Source organism: Marmota marmota, unplaced genomic scaffold (assembly GCF_001458135.2).
Source record: "Marmota marmota marmota unplaced genomic scaffold, marMar, whole genome shotgun sequence".
NCBI lineage: Eukaryota > Metazoa > Chordata > Mammalia > Rodentia > Sciuridae > Marmota > Marmota marmota.
Window position 1 is genome coordinate 9,643,636 of NW_026000261.1, and position 17,569 is coordinate 9,661,204.

At 39.0% G+C, this 17,569-nt stretch overlaps 1 protein-coding gene and 1 pseudogene across 3 annotated transcripts in view; one reads left to right on the forward strand and one right to left on the reverse strand.

The window, feature by feature from the left end:
- The window catches only part of LOC107152458 (X-linked interleukin-1 receptor accessory protein-like 2), a 635,481-nt gene that overhangs the window by 298,385 nt on the left and 319,527 nt on the right, over positions 1–17,569 (reverse strand). The window lies entirely within an intron of this gene.
- On the forward strand, positions 10,384–11,171 carry LOC107152492 (annotated as a pseudogene).

Sequence of the window (17,569 nt, forward strand, 5' to 3'; positions counted from 1 at the left end):
GATTATGGGTAACAAATCTTGCTATCCTAACCAGCAAATATATATTTCTTACAATAGCAAATTTTTCTCTCATTTAGGGACTACACAGATCTGAGCCAAGATATATGAGCAACTTAGCAGGCTAATAATTTGGTGCCCCCAAATTTCTTTAAATAATGGTTCAACATCTATTGAGAAGACGGACCAAACACTATGTGCAGATGGAGAAGTATGTGGATGTACAATTCATTAGAAGCAAGACAGTCTCTCTGCCTGATGCTCTAAGATATGCAATCATATCTACAAAGTCATCCACCTTATTCACATGCACTGCTGTCCTAGAGAAGAGTCCAGTAAATGCAATGTTCTCCATCTGTTTATAGCCCTAGTTGTGGTGAGCCGTTCTAATTAGACCGTGGCCGCCATTAGAAGATAGCGCCAGCTTCCACTGTGGCCTGTGATAAACAACTCCTAATATGGAGAATTGGCACGCAATCCCTTACCACCCTATGAGAAAGGTCCACGTGGCAGCTTAAGATTGGTATGCTGGAGGCTTTATTAGGCTGTGCTTGGGCGCTCGGCGACGGGTCACTAGAAGATGATACATGAATCAAGGCCTGAATAAACTGCTGAAAGAAGAATCCTGTGTCGTGTTTTCCCTTGCCGGCGAGGGGTCGCGGCAATTGGTGGCCCGGACGGGGAATTATATTCCTCAAACCCAGGATCCAGAACTTTCAGCAGTCAGGGTGGTGCACCGGTAAGTTCCCAGGTAAAGTGGGAATCCACAAGCAAATAGCGGGGCGCTCTCTCTGTAAATAAAGAGAGAGCGGAAAAAAGGACGCTCCCCTGTAAATAAGGAGAGAGCGGGGATTTTTGTACTTTCACTTTCATTATATCTTTGGAGACATTATGGGCACTACCTCTTCAAGCCCAATTTTGTTGGCCCTAGATGGGTTGTTACGTTCAAAAGGACTTAAGGTAAAGCAGAGCACTTTGCAGATGTTTTTGAGAGAAGCTGATATAGCAGCTCCTTGGTTTGCCTTTTCAGGGAGTCTTACGATTCCTAGCTGGGACAAATTAGGGAAAGATCTAGATTTCGCTCGTGAGCAAGGCACCTTAGAGGGTGGTGTTATACCACTTTGGAAGTTAGTTAGAGGATGTATAGCAGATAGTAAATGCCAAGAAGCTGTGAGTGAGGGTCAAGCTGTTCTTGAGCAACTACATGAGGAAAAATCTGAAGGATCACATAGTGAAGTGGCAGAGAGTATTAAGAGTAAGAGTAGTGAGAAGGCAAAAGAGCCTGAAAATAAAAATAGGAGAAGGCTCTACCCAGACTTGACCGAATTAAAAACGCCTGAGAACACAAGCGACTCAGAGAGTTCTGAGGACCTTGATATATTGTTACAACAACTACGTAAGATAAAAATGAAAAAGAAGAAAAAGGCCTACTGTAAGAAGGGGAAGGGAGCTAATATCGGTCAACAAAACTCTGAGGAGGAGGAGGTAGAATATCTAGAAGAAGATATGGTGCCGGTTGCCCCACCCCCGTATGTGGGGGGGAGCCAAGGTTCCGGGAGATCTTTTCATGCGCAAGTTTGGAGGACAGTTAATACAGATATGGGACTTGCATACCCTGTATTTCAGGACAATAACAGGGGAAGATATCATGAGCCTTTAGACTTTAAGATAATTAAAACCTTGGCAGAATCTGTCCGCACTTATGGCATAGATGCCGCTTTCACCCTTACTCAGGTGGAGGGACTTACTAGATTTTGCATGACTCCTTCAGATTGGGCTAGTCTAGTCCGCGCTTGTGTTTCCCCAGGGAAATACTTGGATTGGAGAGCATTTATGCTAGAGGGTGCAGTAGAGCAAGCTGCCCAAAATCATGCAGCGGGACGCCCTGCCTGGGATAAGGATATGCTTTTGGGACAAGGCAGGTTTGCTAATCAACAAACAGGATACCCCCCTGAGGTATATGAACAGATTAATAACATTTGTATCCGTGCATGGAAATCACTCCCAAATAGAGGAGAAGTGTCTGGCAATTTGACTAAAATTATACAAGGCCCCACAGAACCTTTCTCAGACTTTGTTGCCAGGATGGTGGACGCCGCAGGAAAAATCTTTGGTGACCCTGATAGAGCAATGCCCTTGATTAAACAACTTGTCTTTGAACAATGTACTAAAGAATGTAAAGCAGCTATTACTCCTTATAAAAACAAAGGCATAGAGGCCTGGATGAAAGTCTGTAGAGAAATAGGTGGGCCGTTAACTAATGCAGGCCTTGCTGCTGCTGTCCTTCAATTATCACATAAATCCAGCCCTGTTGTCGGAAAGTGTTTTGGGTGCGGTCAAGGAGGACATTTTAAACGAGAATGTCCTGACAAGAAGGGAACATCTAAGATTGAGTCCAACTCTGCTAGCCGTCAACCGGGCTTATGCCCCAGATGTAAAAAGGGAAAGCATTGGGCCAATGAGTGTAAGTCCGTCAGAGATATACATGGTCAACCTTTAAAAGATAGAAACATGTCAAAAAACGGCCGGGGGGGCCCCCGACCCCAGGGCCCACAAATATATGGGGCAATGGAAAATGGGACAATGGAGAACGAGTCATGGCCGTCCCTGCGTCATCCCAAGAATCGCGGAGAGCCACTGCAGGTGCCGCGGGACTGGACCTCTGCTCCACCACCAGACTCGTATTAACTCCCAAAATGGGAGTCCAGTTGGTGGAAACTGAGTTTAAAGGACCTTTACCACCTGGCACTGTGGGCTTGTTAATTGGGCGTGCTTCCTCCGTCCTACAAGGCCTTCATGTTTTCCCTGGGATTATTAATCCGGATACGGTGGGAACAGTGAAGGTTATGGTGGAAGCTCCAAAAGGCATTGTGTCCATCTCCCCAGGAGACCGGGTTGCTCAATTGCTAATTTTACCCAGTTTACATACCCGCTTTCCTGCTGATTCCTTTTTAAGGACAAGTGCTGAAATTGGAACTACCGGAGGGAATTGCGTTTACCTGTCCTTAGATATGGATGACCGTCCCACTTTAAAGTTAACTATAGAGGGCAAATCAATTTTAGGATTACTAGATACTGGGGCAGATCGTAGCATAATTGCTTTAAAGGACTGGTCAAAGGGGTGGCCGGTGCAGCTCTCAGATCAATCACTAAGAGGTTTGGGATACGCTCAAGCTCCACAAGTCAGCTGCAGGCATTTATCATGGAAAGATTCTGAAGGACGTTCTGGCACTTTTCAACCATATGTGCTCGATCTCCCAATCTCTCTATGGGGACGTGATCTTATGAAGGACATGGGGTTTCAACTTAGTAATGAATATTCACCAGTTGCCCAAAAGATAATGCAGGACATGGGATATAGACCAGGTTTTGGATTAGGAAAAAATTTGCAGGGGCGTAGACATCCTTTAGAACCTCAACAAAAACTTGATAGACATGGGCTGGGTTTTTCTTAGGGGCCGCTGAGGATCAGGTGCCCATTACCTGGAAAACAGGGGAGCCGGTGTGGGTTCCTCAGTGGCCGCTCCCCTCTGAAAAATTGACTGCAGCTTATGCTTTAGTACAAGAACAATTAAAGTTGGGACATATAAAGCCCTCCACTTCTCCATGGAATACACCCATATTTATTATTAAAAAGAAGTCTGGAAAATGGCGGTTGTTACATGATCTACGGGCCATTAATGCTCAAATGCAGCTCATGGGACCCATTCAGAGAGGTTTGCCTTTGCTTTCAACAATTCCAAAAAATTGGCCAGTGATATGTATAGACATTAAAGATTGTTTCTTTTCCATTCCATTGCATCCTCAGGACTCCGAACGTTTTGCTTTTACTCTGCCTTCATGTAATCATGAGGAACCTGATCAAAGGTTTGAATGGGTGGTTTTGCCTCAAGGCATGGCCAATAGTCCTACAATGTGTCAAATGTTTGTAGGAGCGACCATTGTTCCACTCAGACAAAAGTATCCATTGTTAAAGTGTATACATTATATGGATGATATATTGCTGGCAGCCAAAACCAAATATATGTTGGAAGCAGCTTACACTGATTTGGTACATTTATTACAATCAAAGGGCTTGCTTATTTCACCTGATAAAGTACAAACAGGAGGTTCTATTGATTATCTTGGTGCTAGTATCTCTTGTAAAACTATTACACCCCAAAAGGTGACTCTCAGGACTGATAATTTACGTACCTTAAATGATTTCCAAAAATTATTGGGTGACATAAATTGGATTAGGGGTTATTTACATATTCCCAATGCTGAATTAAAACCCTTGTATGAAATTCTTAAAGGTGATTCAGACCTTTCTTCCCCTCGGCATCTTACTGAGGAAGCAAGGTCAGCGCTGCTGAAAGTGGAGGAGGCTATACAACATGCTAGCCTTTGCAGGCTTCAAGAGGATAAGCCTCTTCAATTATGTGTGCTCGCCACTGTACGGCAACCCACTGGAGTTTTATGGCAAGATGGTCCTTTATTGTGGATACATCCACGTATATCCCCTGGAAAATCCCTTGAGTATTATCCTGATGCAGTTGCTTCCTTAGCTATGTTAGGGATACAACAAAGTATACAATTTTTTGGTTTTCCTCCGACGTCTGTGATTGTCCCTTATACGTGTCAACAAATTCAAGTTTTGTGTGCTAACCTGGATAATTGGGCTATATTGCGATGCTCTTTTCCAGGAGAGATAGATAATCACTATCCTTCACATCCTCTTATAACATTTGTTAAGGAACATCCTATCATTTTTCCTAAAATCACTTCTTCTACGCCTATCCCAGGAGCTGCAAATATCTTTACAGATGGATCCAAAACTGGTATTGGAGCCTATGTGGTAAATGATCAACCTCCTATCCAACATCAGTTTGCTCCTGGCAATCCACAATGGGTGGAGTTACAAATTGTCATAAAAGTATTTGAACAATGTCCGTTTCCTTTTAACTTAATCTCAGATTCTATTTATGTAGTTCAAGCTTTAAAGGTGTTGGAAGCAGTGGGTCCCATACACACATCAGGAGTAATGTCTTCCCTTTTTCTCCATCTTCAAACACTGATTTGGAATCGCTCCGCCTGTTTTTACCCTTTGCATATTCGAGCTCACACAGGTTTACCGGGTGCTCTTTCTGCTGGCAATGCCCAAGCTGATCTTGCTACTCGTCCTTTTTGGATGTTCCCTGTTTCCTCCTTAGATCAAGCTAGAAACTTTCACAGTAAATTTCATGTTAATGCACGAGCACTTCAAAAGCGCTTTACTATCTCCCGTGCTGATGCTCGACAGATTGTATTGGATTGTCCTAATTGTATCATTTTACATCATCCTCCTTCTGTGGGCGTAAATCCTCGTGGTTTGCGGCCTTTAACTATATGGCAAATGGATGTCACTCATATCCCTGACTTTGGCAAGCTTAAATATGTCCATGTGTCTGTGGATACTTGTTCTGGCATTATCCATGCTTCTGCTTTGTCTGGTGAAAAGGCTGGAAATGTTATCACGCATTGCTTGGAAGCCTGGGCAGCATGGGGCTTACCACAGACCATTAAAACGGACAATGGTCCAGCGTATACTGGACGACAATTTTCTTCCTTTTGCAGCCAGATGGGTATCCAGCTTGTCCATGGTTTACCTTACAATCCACAAGGTCAGGGTATTGTAGAGCGTGCTCATAAGACTCTAAAAGAGATGTTAATAAAACAAAAAGGGGGAATTGGCTTAGGCCACACCCCGAAAGAGCGCCTCTCCCTGGCTCTATTTACTATTAATTTCTTGAATTTGGACATCCAAGGGCGCTCTGCTGCGACTAGGCACTGTTCGCCCTCTGCCCCGAACTTTGGGCACGTTAAGTGGAAAGATGTACTTTCTGGACAATGGTATGGGCCTGATCCCGTGCTGGCATGGGCACGAGGTTCTGTCTGTGTTTTCCCACAGGACCGGACGGAGCCGGTGTGGGTTCCAGAACGCCTGACAAGAAGAGTCCCGACATCAATCAACCAACAACAGGAGGCGCTACAACAATCTCATGATGAGGACCATCCTTCTACTGAGTGTCCTGGTTCTAATGCTGATATCGATGGTACAGGGGACATCAATGCAGTGGTGGGCGGTAGCTCGAACGTGGCCAATGCCGATGCCGGTTCATAGCAATTCTAGTGTTCTCCCCACTCTTTTTTCTACTTCATGTGAGATGTCTGCTCCTTGTGTTTCCCCTAGAGGGGACCAAGATCGGTCCTTCAATCTCTCCAGCATCAATCTCACAGGAGTTTTTTGCTTCAGTTTTTCCAAGGGTGATTGCATCCATTTAAAACTTAAGAACTTGACTAACTGGGAGGACCCATTGCAGTACAGTCGGATCTCGCAGGGAGTTTTGGGTGCAGTGCTCCTACAAATTAGCTCAGGGAAAAACCAGGGCTCAGGAAACTTGACAAATACTTCTGAGCTTAATATTACCACTCTGGCCATTACTTCCCAGGTGTTAATTCCGTTGTCTCCTTCTAATCAGACCTCTAATGCCACTCATTTTAAGGCTTCTCCTTATTGCACTCCTGAGTGTGGCTTCCCCCCAACATTCACGCCTTGCCAAGATCATTCTTGGGAGAAACATCAGGTCGCTAAAGGTTTCTCCCTTTCCCCCTCTCTTAAAAGATACTTGTATAATTCTTCCAACAATAATTCCTCTATAGGAGCAGGTTGGTCTTGGTTTCAATGGTTGATTTCCAATGAAAAGGGAGCCACAGCTGATATTTCCGCTTTGGCTCAATTACGAGGAGTCCAAAGTTGGCTGTTTAATGTTTCTGGCAGTACCCAAGACTCGGAGCGAGGTAGGAGGCTTAAAATTTCTGCAAATAATTCACAATTATCTAATGCTACATTACCCTCCGCAGCAGTCTGTCTCCAATCTCCGTTCCTGTTTATTTTGGCTAATGATACATCACAGGGGATGCTTAATTGTTCTAATATTACCTGCTATTTGTCTGAGTGTTGGAATGGCTCCTGGACTACGGCAGTGGTTATGAAAGTTCCGACCTTTGTCCCGATTCCGGTTACTGCAGATCCAGAGTCTTTTCCTATTGTTGAATTGATTAGAGCCCGTAGAGATTTTGGAATTACGGCAGCTATAGTGACAGCTGTGGCGGTATCTGCTGCTGCAGCAGTTACAGCTGGAGTAGCCATGGCCAGCCAGGTACAAACTGCTGCCACTATTAATCAGGTTATTCAACAAACATCCACCATACTTGAATCTCAAAGTAGAATTAATCAACACATTTTATCTGGGATTCTGGCTGCTAATCAAAGGATAGATCTGCTTCAAGCTCAAGTTGAGGAATTGTCTGATCTAGTACATTTGGGTTGTATTGATCAACGTGCACATTTATGTATAACCTCTGTCAGATTTAATGATTCCAGAAATGCCTCCCGCATCATCGGAGAGTATCTATCCGGAACCTGGTCCATGGAAGCAGAAAACTTGATCCAGTCTCAACTAACTCAGATTGCTGTTTTGAATAGTACCCGTGTCGAACCAGTGACTTTGGGTCAATTCACCAGTTGGCTATCCTCTGCCTTTTCCTTCTTTAAGGAATGGGTGGGAGTGGGCATTTTTGGGGCAATGTGTTGCTTCGGTGTTATACTTTGTTTGTGGCTTCTCTGTCGCCTTAAAACTCGCCATGCACAAGAAAAGGCCATGATTGTACAGGCTCTTGCGGCCTTAGAAAATGGCATTTCTCCACAAATCTGGCTTGCACATCTTAAACAGTGATTTCTGGGCATGGCCATTGCACCCCAAGTGAGTTTCACATTGCACTGGGATTGGCATGTCCTCTTCCTTATTCTCTCCCAGTGCTGAATAGCCCTTGCACTCTGCAGGTCTTGTTACCATTGCACGCAGATGGGTTTCAGGACTGGTCTTTCTTCTCGGCTATAGACCTTTTACCTTCCTCTGGGGTTTAGGGATTGTGTTGCCAACTCAAATCTTGTCATTACTACCAGGCTACCTGTGTTATCCTACTTCTCGCCGTCGTCACGATGCAGGATGCGAGGCAAGGCACTGCACTTGAGTGATCCCTCAACGGACCTCAAGGAAAGCATGTCCTATTGCATGCGGGTTTGACGTCCACGCCCCGCCCTACGAAAAAAGGCGTCGGCTGATATGGGACCAGGTCTAGGGAAGGGCCCTCCTTAGGACTGAACCATACATTGCAGCCACTTCTGCACAGTGGGATAGGACCTCTACTTTCGCCTGCATTGTTTTATAAAACAGAAGGGGGAACTGTGGTGAGCCGTTCTAATTAGACCATGGCCGCCATTAGAAGATGGCGCCGGCTTCCACTGTGGCCTGTGATAAACAACTCCTAATATGGAGAATTGGCACGCAATCCCTTACCACCCTATGAGAAAGGTCCACGTGGCAGCTTAAGATTGGTATGCTGGAGGCTTTATTAGGCTGTGCTTGGGCGCCCGGCGACGGGTCACTAGAAGATGATACATGAATCAAGGCCTGAATAAACTGCTGAAAGAAGAATCCTGTGTCGTGTTTTCCCTTGCCGGCGAGGGGTCGCGGCACCTAGTGATATTTTTGTATCTGTGAAATGTTTTCAAATATACCAATTGGCACCCAGGGCAGCTACCTGACTTTCAAGCCCTTAAATTGAGTCTCAATCTATGTCTGCATCCTAAAATGTGTTTTACCAAACTGTTTCTTGAACATTTTTTACTTTGACCCACAGAATAAAATACATTTTAGATTGGACCCCATATACTCCTATGTTTGTTTCATGAAAAGGTAATTGCCTTACTATATGTGATATACTCTGATATATTCTATTTTATGTCATTTTAGAAGTGCTGGTTGCAACCTTCTAAATTGATTTTACAACCCACTAATGGGTCATAACCCATAGTTCAAAAAATACTCTTGGATGGGTTCTTGTGGATATTTAGCTTTATCTTTTGGAATAGAAGGGAAATAAATTCAACAGGGAATGAAATGGAAGAATTAAGGTACAGGAAACTACTAAAGGTCGGGGAGAATAAGAGAAAACTAATGGTGCATGTGAAAATGGATGAAAATAAAAAGCATAGTATCAAGGAATGCATAACATAGCATTAGCTAACCTTAGTGTAGAATATGCTTTCAATGAACAAACTTGGGCTTTATTTGTAGGAACCACAGAGACTGAGAAAGTCTGTGGAAGAGCACAAGCAAATTGCCTCAGTAAGAGCAATGCCAGAGGTTTTATTTCTGAATATATGCATGAAAATGTTGAAAAAAAAACTTGAGAAAAGAATGCCAGGGACACCCTAACTGAGAATTTTATCCTCTGGCTAGACTACATTCTTGCCCTGTCACAATAGTTACATACACATTCACAAAATTTCCAAGAACTGAGATCCTGTAAGATCATATTTAATTTCAGTCTTGGAAAGTATCCAGTCCATTCTGGGTCTACTAAGAAAGGAGAACAGAACAAATAAAAAAATGTTTGGCTCAGCAAGTATGACACAGTTTTCAAGTGAAAACTATTGCTGAAGAGTATATTTATGGATTAAAACAGATGATATGTTAATTTTCACATGTTTGAAGGAAAGCCTTGGTGAGAAATCACAAAATCTCTCAGGACCAGCATTTAGATATTGTTCTGTGAAACTTTTTTTCCACTTTCTTGCTGCCATAAAAGAACTATGATCTCTAGTCTCACTGGTCAAAAATATTATAAACTTTTAGATACTTTAAAACAAAGTTTTCTTTCTTAAATATGCAAATGCATTCAGATTATATAGTTTTTTTCCAAGTAACAAAGGAATAACTAAATATTACAAAACAAGCTCCCCAAATGGCAAAAGTCACATATGGACAATTCATAGAGAAGGCACTACAATTGGACAATAATCATTTTAAATAGATGTTCAGGGCTGGGATTGTGCCTCAGTTATAGAGCACTCACCTAGCCTATGTGAAGCCCTGGGTTTGATCCTCAGCACCACATAAAAATAAATAAATAAAATATAGGTATTAAAAAATAGATGTTCAAGGGGATAGGCAAAATTATGGAAGTTAAAACAACTTAATTTTTTTTAATTAAATTAATAGAGAATTATTGTTAAATATTTTGCTAAGGGAATGCTAAGACAGGAGAGTTAAGGAAGTGGTTGGAGGAGGATTATAAATTGCTAAAAACCTTTTTAGAAAGCATCATGATACATCAAGAATGTTATGCTTTTAATTTTATTTAAAATATGCTTCATTTTGACCTAATATTTCTCATTTTAAGGATCAATTATAGGGAAATGATATGAAATTCAGAAAAAAACCGTCATATACATGTATGTTTGTTGGAACATCAAACATAACAAAATCATGAACAGCTTTTAGTTTTATGAAAAGCACCATGGAGGTTGGCAAGAACAAGTGCCTTATGAAAGGTGGCAAGAAGAGAGCTAACAGGAAAGTGACTGATGCATTTTCTAAGACAGATTGGTATGATATGAAAGCATTGGCTATGTTCAATATAAGAAATATTGGAAAAACATTAGTCATGAACACTCAAGTTACCAAAATTGCATCTGATGGCCTCAAAAGTCATGTGCCTGAAATGATCTTTGGCCAATATGCAGAATGATGAAATTGCATTGAGAAAATTCATGTTAATTGCTAAGGAAGTTCAGGGCAAAAACTGCCTGACTTTCATTGCATGGATCTTACCCATGACAAAATGTGTGCCATGGTAAAAAAAAAAATGGCAGACCATGATTGAAGTTCATGTTCACGTCAAGACTACCTATGGTTATTTGCTGCATTTGTTTTGTGTTGCCCTTACAAAAAATATGCAACATTCAGATATGGAAGACCTTTTATGCTCAGCAATAATAGATCCATCAAATCTGGAAAAAAATGATGGAAAGCATGACTCAGGAGGTACAGACAAAGGACTTGAAAGAAGTGGTCAAGACAGCATTGGGAAAGACACAGATAAATAGGCTTACCAGTCTATTTATCCTCTTCGTGATGTCTTTGGTAGGAAAGTAAAATTGCTGAAGAAGCTCAAGCTTTAATTAAGAAAACTCATGAAGTTTTCATGGTAAAGGTAGTCATTCTAGTAATGCTACTGGGGATGGGACAGGCACTAAAGTTGAACAAGTAAATGGATATGAACCACCAGTTCAAGAATCTGTTTAAAATGCAGATTTGTAATAGTGACAAATAAAAAGTCCTATTTGTAATGGAAAAACATCATGAACAATATAGGCATATATCAATTACAGAATGGCTGAGTCACATAAACAGCTATTAAAAATAATGTTTTGGAAGGTTTCAATTGCATGAATAAGTTCTCCCAAATATTAGTTTACAAAAAAGTAGGATGTGGAAATTTAATTTGATATCATCTCAACAGGGTCAAAAACATAGATGGAAAAAAGTGTACATAAAACACACCAATTATCATTTTCCAAAACAAGAGAAACTTAACTTTTTATACTCTTCTGTAGAGGACCAATTCTCTAAAATGAGTATATATAGCTCATATGCCATTTAAATAAGACAACCTTTTACTCTCATGTTGTTGGTGTGACTACAAATTAGTGCAACCACTAGGGAAAGCAGGATGGAGATTCCTTAGAAAACTTGGAATGGAACTACCATTTGACCCAGTTATCCCACTCCTCAGTTTAAACTCTACAGACTTAAAATCAGCATGCTACAGTGACGCCACCATATCAATAATCAATATTTATAGCAGCTCTATTCACAATAGCCAAAACTATGGAAACAATCTAGATGCCCTTCAATGAATGAATGGATGATGAAGAAAATGTGGTATATATACACAATGGAATATTAGCAATAAAGAAGAATGAGATGGATGGAAGTACAGAATATCATGCTAAGTGAAATAAGTCAATCTCAAAAATCCAAAGGCCAAATGTTCTCTGTGATATGTGGATGCTAACCCAAAACAAGGGAGGGTGGAAAGGGGAAGAATAGCAGTCCATTGAATTAGACAAAGATAAATGAAGGGAAGGGAGGAAATAGGAAGGACAGTAGAATTAATCAGATATAACTTTCCTATCTTACATTTTAATACATGGCCAGAGTAACTCCACATCATTTATAACTACAAGAATGGGATCCTAACTAGAATAAGTTATACTCTGCATATGCATTATTTACCAAAATTCATTCTACTGTCATGTATAACTAAAAAGAACAAATAAATAAGACAACCTTTTATAATGAAATAACTTATTATAACTAGTACACGTTTCTTGCCCCAAATCAGAAAAAAAAATGTTTAAAAAATTTGCATTGCAGTACTTTCTATGACCCTGTAGTGCTTCTCTCCATGTTTTTATGGCATACTACATACCATTTGTGTACAATTATTTTAAAATAACATGGTTTGTGATTACAAAAGTAATACCTGCTCATTGTGTAAAATTTGGAAAATATAGAAAATAACAAAAACTAAAAATCATCTAGAATCCACCACACATAATAATAAGTAGCAACAATATTATTAGTCACAAAGCCTGCTAACCACCAGTAAGCATTTTAGATCAACTATCTCATTTAGTTTTTATAAGAGCCCATTGATTCATAGCTATGAATCTTCCTGTTTCAGATACATGAAACAGATTCAGAAGAGTTACTTACCTTATCCAAATCCATATAACTAATAAGTGGCAGAGCTGCCCTGATTCCACAGAATGAGTTCTTAAGCACTATTGTTTTCTGTGTTTATAAAGTAAATTTATTTGGCATACAATAATTGTACATATTTATGGGGTATACTGTGATATTTTGATACCATTATACAATATGTAATGATCAAGTCAGGGCAATTAGCATGTCCATCGTCTCAAATGTATTGTTTCTTTGTGTTAGGAACATTCAAAATCCTGTCTTTTAACTATATTTAACTATCTAACTACAGAACTCTGGAACTTATTCCTCCTGCCCACCTGTAATTTATCCCCAATCACCAAACCCCCAGCTTCTGATTACCACTATTCTACTCTCAACTTCTATGGTATCAACATATTTACCTTTTTTTCTGCTTTACTTCTTTATTATTTATAACCTCTTATTATTTATAACTTCTATTAGCTCTATTTGTGTGCTCAAAAATATATGGTTATGCATGACAAATTTGTGGTACAGAGATACAATTTGAAGTGGCATTTATGATTTAAAACACACACACACATATATATATACGTGTGTGTGTGTGTGTGTGTGTGTATGGTTATATTTATTTTTCCCTTAGCAATACTTCAAATTATACTGGCTATCTTCAGAGTTATTATCTTCTCCCTCATGAGTTGGGTCTCTCATTTTCAATAGTCTCATTCTTAGCATATTCACCTATGTTTTTATTATGGCAAAAGCTCTTAAACTGAAGTTCACAGACAAGTTTCAGACGATATATCAAACACCAGAAACCAAATGGAAAAAAATGAGCAAATTTATAAATTTGTCTTATGTAGGGAAAGGATATGGAAATTTCATCAAATTTTAAAAACAATCTGTGACCTCACAAAAGGTTACGAATATCTGCCACTTTGATTTCTCCTTCAAAAAAGCTATGCCTTTATGCATTTTAGCCAAAATAAAAAATTCTAATATTTTTCTGATTCCTTTAAAACTCATTTTCAGAAACGTCTTCTTACTCTAAATATGCAGAAAAATCTTGCTTTAAGCCTGTTTGCAAGTTTTCTGAATGCTCCATAATTTTTTCTTTATTGATTATTTTTAAAGGAGGTGCAATCTATCTTGATCCAATTTTAGCCAATAGTTAGGAGAAAACAATTTTCTAAACTAAGCTCAACCTGGCTATTAGGTATATTCCTTTCTCAGATATACAGTTGGACAACATGTAGATATATATGCTCTCAGTGGCCTGATCTCAGTGTCTAACTTGATTTATCTAATGTACCTTCTTTGATGGAAGATTAGATCCTCTTCCTGACCCAAATGCCTTCTTTGTTGAAAATCTGAACTAATGCAATACACACAAAAAATTAGAATCCCTGGTATGCATTTCTTTTCTGTTCCTACTTACAGTAATGTGTTTGTGGAGACTGAATTTTGAAAAAAAGATTCACTACTACTTCATATTCAAAATTCCAAAGCCATTTCTATTTGCCACTTTTCTTCATTGTTTTCTAGGAGTTCCAGTTGCCATGTACATTTAGGAAGAAAAGCAAAATATTTGGCAGGGGAGGGGGAGTCCAGTCTGCTAGCAATGTAAAATATATCTACCACACAGTGTTTTGGAACCAGGATTTAGACTGTATGGGAACATATCTTAGTTTTTTGTTTTCAATGTTTAGCTTACCAAATTTCTAGCAGCATAGTATGGGAAGCTCATGGATTGCACTTTTCAATTCATTGCTTACTGATTTTTAACTAGTGGAAGTTTCTCCCTGTTTATGGCAATAATTTCACTGCCATTCTGAGTTATCAGTATTCTTGTGAGTTATCATCATTTTTCTATGTCTTCATAGGTATTTTAGTAGAAATTCAAGAGTGGCTATGTCAGGGACTGCCATCCAAATGCCATTTTTCAAAGTTAGTATTTCTAGGGCTGCGCCAGTGGAAGATTCCAAGAGAATTCTGGCAGGAAATACCAAGTCCTTTCTAACACCAGTAAGATAAAAAGTAGAAATCTCACAATCCAAACTCTAGTATTGTAAAGTATTTTAACTCTTCCAGATAATTTGAATGTTCTCAGAAGTAGAAATAAATAATGCCTAACAATGATTCTGAAGTAGATAAAATCTATCTTTTCCTTTTTCCTTTCTCTTTATTGGTCTTCTCACAGTTAATGCCACATATTCCTCTACTACCCAGGGCCTTTATACCTCCCATTATGTAAACCCAACCTGGCCTGTCCTCTTTGGGCATCAGGTACTAGCTCTACATCATTCTTAGCTTCTGCTATTAAATATCATGTTTCTTCAATGTACAAATATCTCCTTGACAAATAGGTACAGATAGATCCTAACAGGCTGATTTTAGAAGGAAAGAGATGGGAGGAAAAGAGGTATTATAATAATACAATCACCTGCTTCATCTTTTCTTTTGCTCACCTCCTTCACCTATTTTTGTTAAATTATATAATGCAACATTTATTAATTTTATATGTGCTTGAAAATACATAATTACATTTATACATTAGGCATGAATATTTAGAAATGAAAATCCTCTTGAAGCTAGAGAGGTAGAGTATATGATATTAAATGAAAAGTAAATCAAGAACTAAAAATGTTTGAAGTACATAATCTCCTAACAACAGATATTACTTTTAAAACAAATGAACATTATATCATTAGGATCTGGCTTGCAATTCAACTCTCCTGCATTTACAGGATAACAGGAAAAAATCAACTAAATTTATAAAAGGAAATTGAATAATTTTCCTTAAGTGCAAAATAACACTTATATTTCTATTTTGCAAGGATCAAAACTACAGTTTGTCACCATTTCTTTTGTTGTTAGTATATCCCCCAAAACACACATTTTTAGATAGTCACTTTTCCTAGGACTACACATGACACTCTATTCTACCCCACCTTAATGCTATCTCTGACAAGATTATCTGACATTCTTTAGTAAACCATTTTCTTTTTTTTAGTTATAGGTGGACACAATATCTTTATTTTTAATGTGGTGCTGAGGATTGAACCCAGTGCCTCACATATGGTAGGCGAGCAGTCTACCTCTGAGCCACAACCCCAGCCCCATAAACCAGTTTTATTAATGAAGAAAGGTATTTCTTTCCTGCTACTTGGGAATTCCTCTCATTTTTTAATCCCAGGAATAACTACATATAAATTATCGATATTGGTGATATATCCAAATATCTTCTATTTAATACATTCCACAAGCAGCAGGATTAAAGGTATGATTTTGTTTATAGATATTAGAATTCATAGTTCAGTTTCAGTTATTTTTAGTTTTTAATTCTTGACTGCTACAGTATAGCATAGTTGTTGAGCATATAAATTAAACTCCTGTCTGTTACTTACTAGCTGAATCACTTTGTAGACAATACTTATTTTCTCTAAGACTCAGTTTCTTCATCTGTAAAAGAAAATTAATAAGGTTACCTGATCTCCAAGGACTGGTGGAATGAATTAATGAACTAATGAATGCATGGGGACTTGTGTGACACTGCATATCACTTAATGATACTGTATATATGGCTCATATAAGTACATAATATATATTAGCTATCATTATAAGAAGAAATATGGAGTGAAGTTTGAGGAATGTGGATTCTGAATCTATGCTGCCTAGATGCCAATATTTATCATTTAATGGCTATATGTCCCAAAGTCATTTACCCTCTTGATTCTCTGTTTCTTGTCTATAAAAGAGAGATAAAAACAGAATCTACTTTGAAGGGACACTTAGCGAATCAAATGACATAGTTTATGTAAACCCTTAATAGAGGTCCTACCATACAGGAAGCACTCACTAAATGTTAAGAATCGTGAAATAACATTTCTGTAATAAAGACTTAATGCTGTTTTTGCTAAAACCAGTGACACTTTGCTTGGGACTGTAGATGTACAATGTTAACTAAAAGCAGATAAAAGCCTGACATCTTTGCCTTTATATTATATCTGTCTCCTTTTGCTACCTTAAACTTTGGGTCAGATTCCTGCTCAACTCTGTATGTAGACATGTTAATCATTTATGAAATATTCATCTAAAAACTGGTACTATAATGTTGATTAGTTCTACATTTACCTAATCCCACCTTCAAGGCTGAAGATGTCAATATAAAAGTAAAGATATTTTTAAGATTTACAGGTACATCATAATCAACAGATTGTCAACCATTAGTTTTTACTTCATCCTGTGCCAGACTACAAGAGTAGTGCATAGAAGTCTGCAGTCATTACCCCAAATCTGAAGGAGGACCCAGTCATTGTCCTAAGCGTCTCCATTTGTTCCTCTAGCCTGATCTTTGAGTCATCTCTATTTTTCAACTTATCTCAAGTTCCAGGAACAGTGAGCCTTGTAGGTAATCATGTTTCCAGGTACCAGCAAAATCATGAATGACCAATCCTGAGAAAATGATCAACTAGACCAGTTTAACCAAGAGTATTTGATTATGTATGCTTCTTGTCCCTCACCATTTTGTTCCTTGCCTACATAACCCCAAGATTTTTTATTAACACCTCAGAGAGACAGATTTTCAGTCACTAAACTTCTGTTTTTTCTCCCCAGTGTAGCCACACAGAGATAAATTGCCACCTTCACCACCACTCATCACCTGTTTGGTCAACTGGGGCAAATGGCAGAGACTGGCCCATTGGGACCCCCAAGTCAGGCCTCTGGCCTAAGACTCTAGTAACCATGACAACTGTGAAAACAAGGAAAAACAATAGCTCTTAAGTCACACAGACCAGGCTACAATTTATTTACCTGTCCATATACCTCTCCTGAGATTCTGTGCTCATCTTTAAATAAGTAACGCATAGTATCAGAATATAAATATTTAATTATATAAAATTACCAATACTATTTCTTTATCAATGTAGCTATCCAAATAACTGATTATA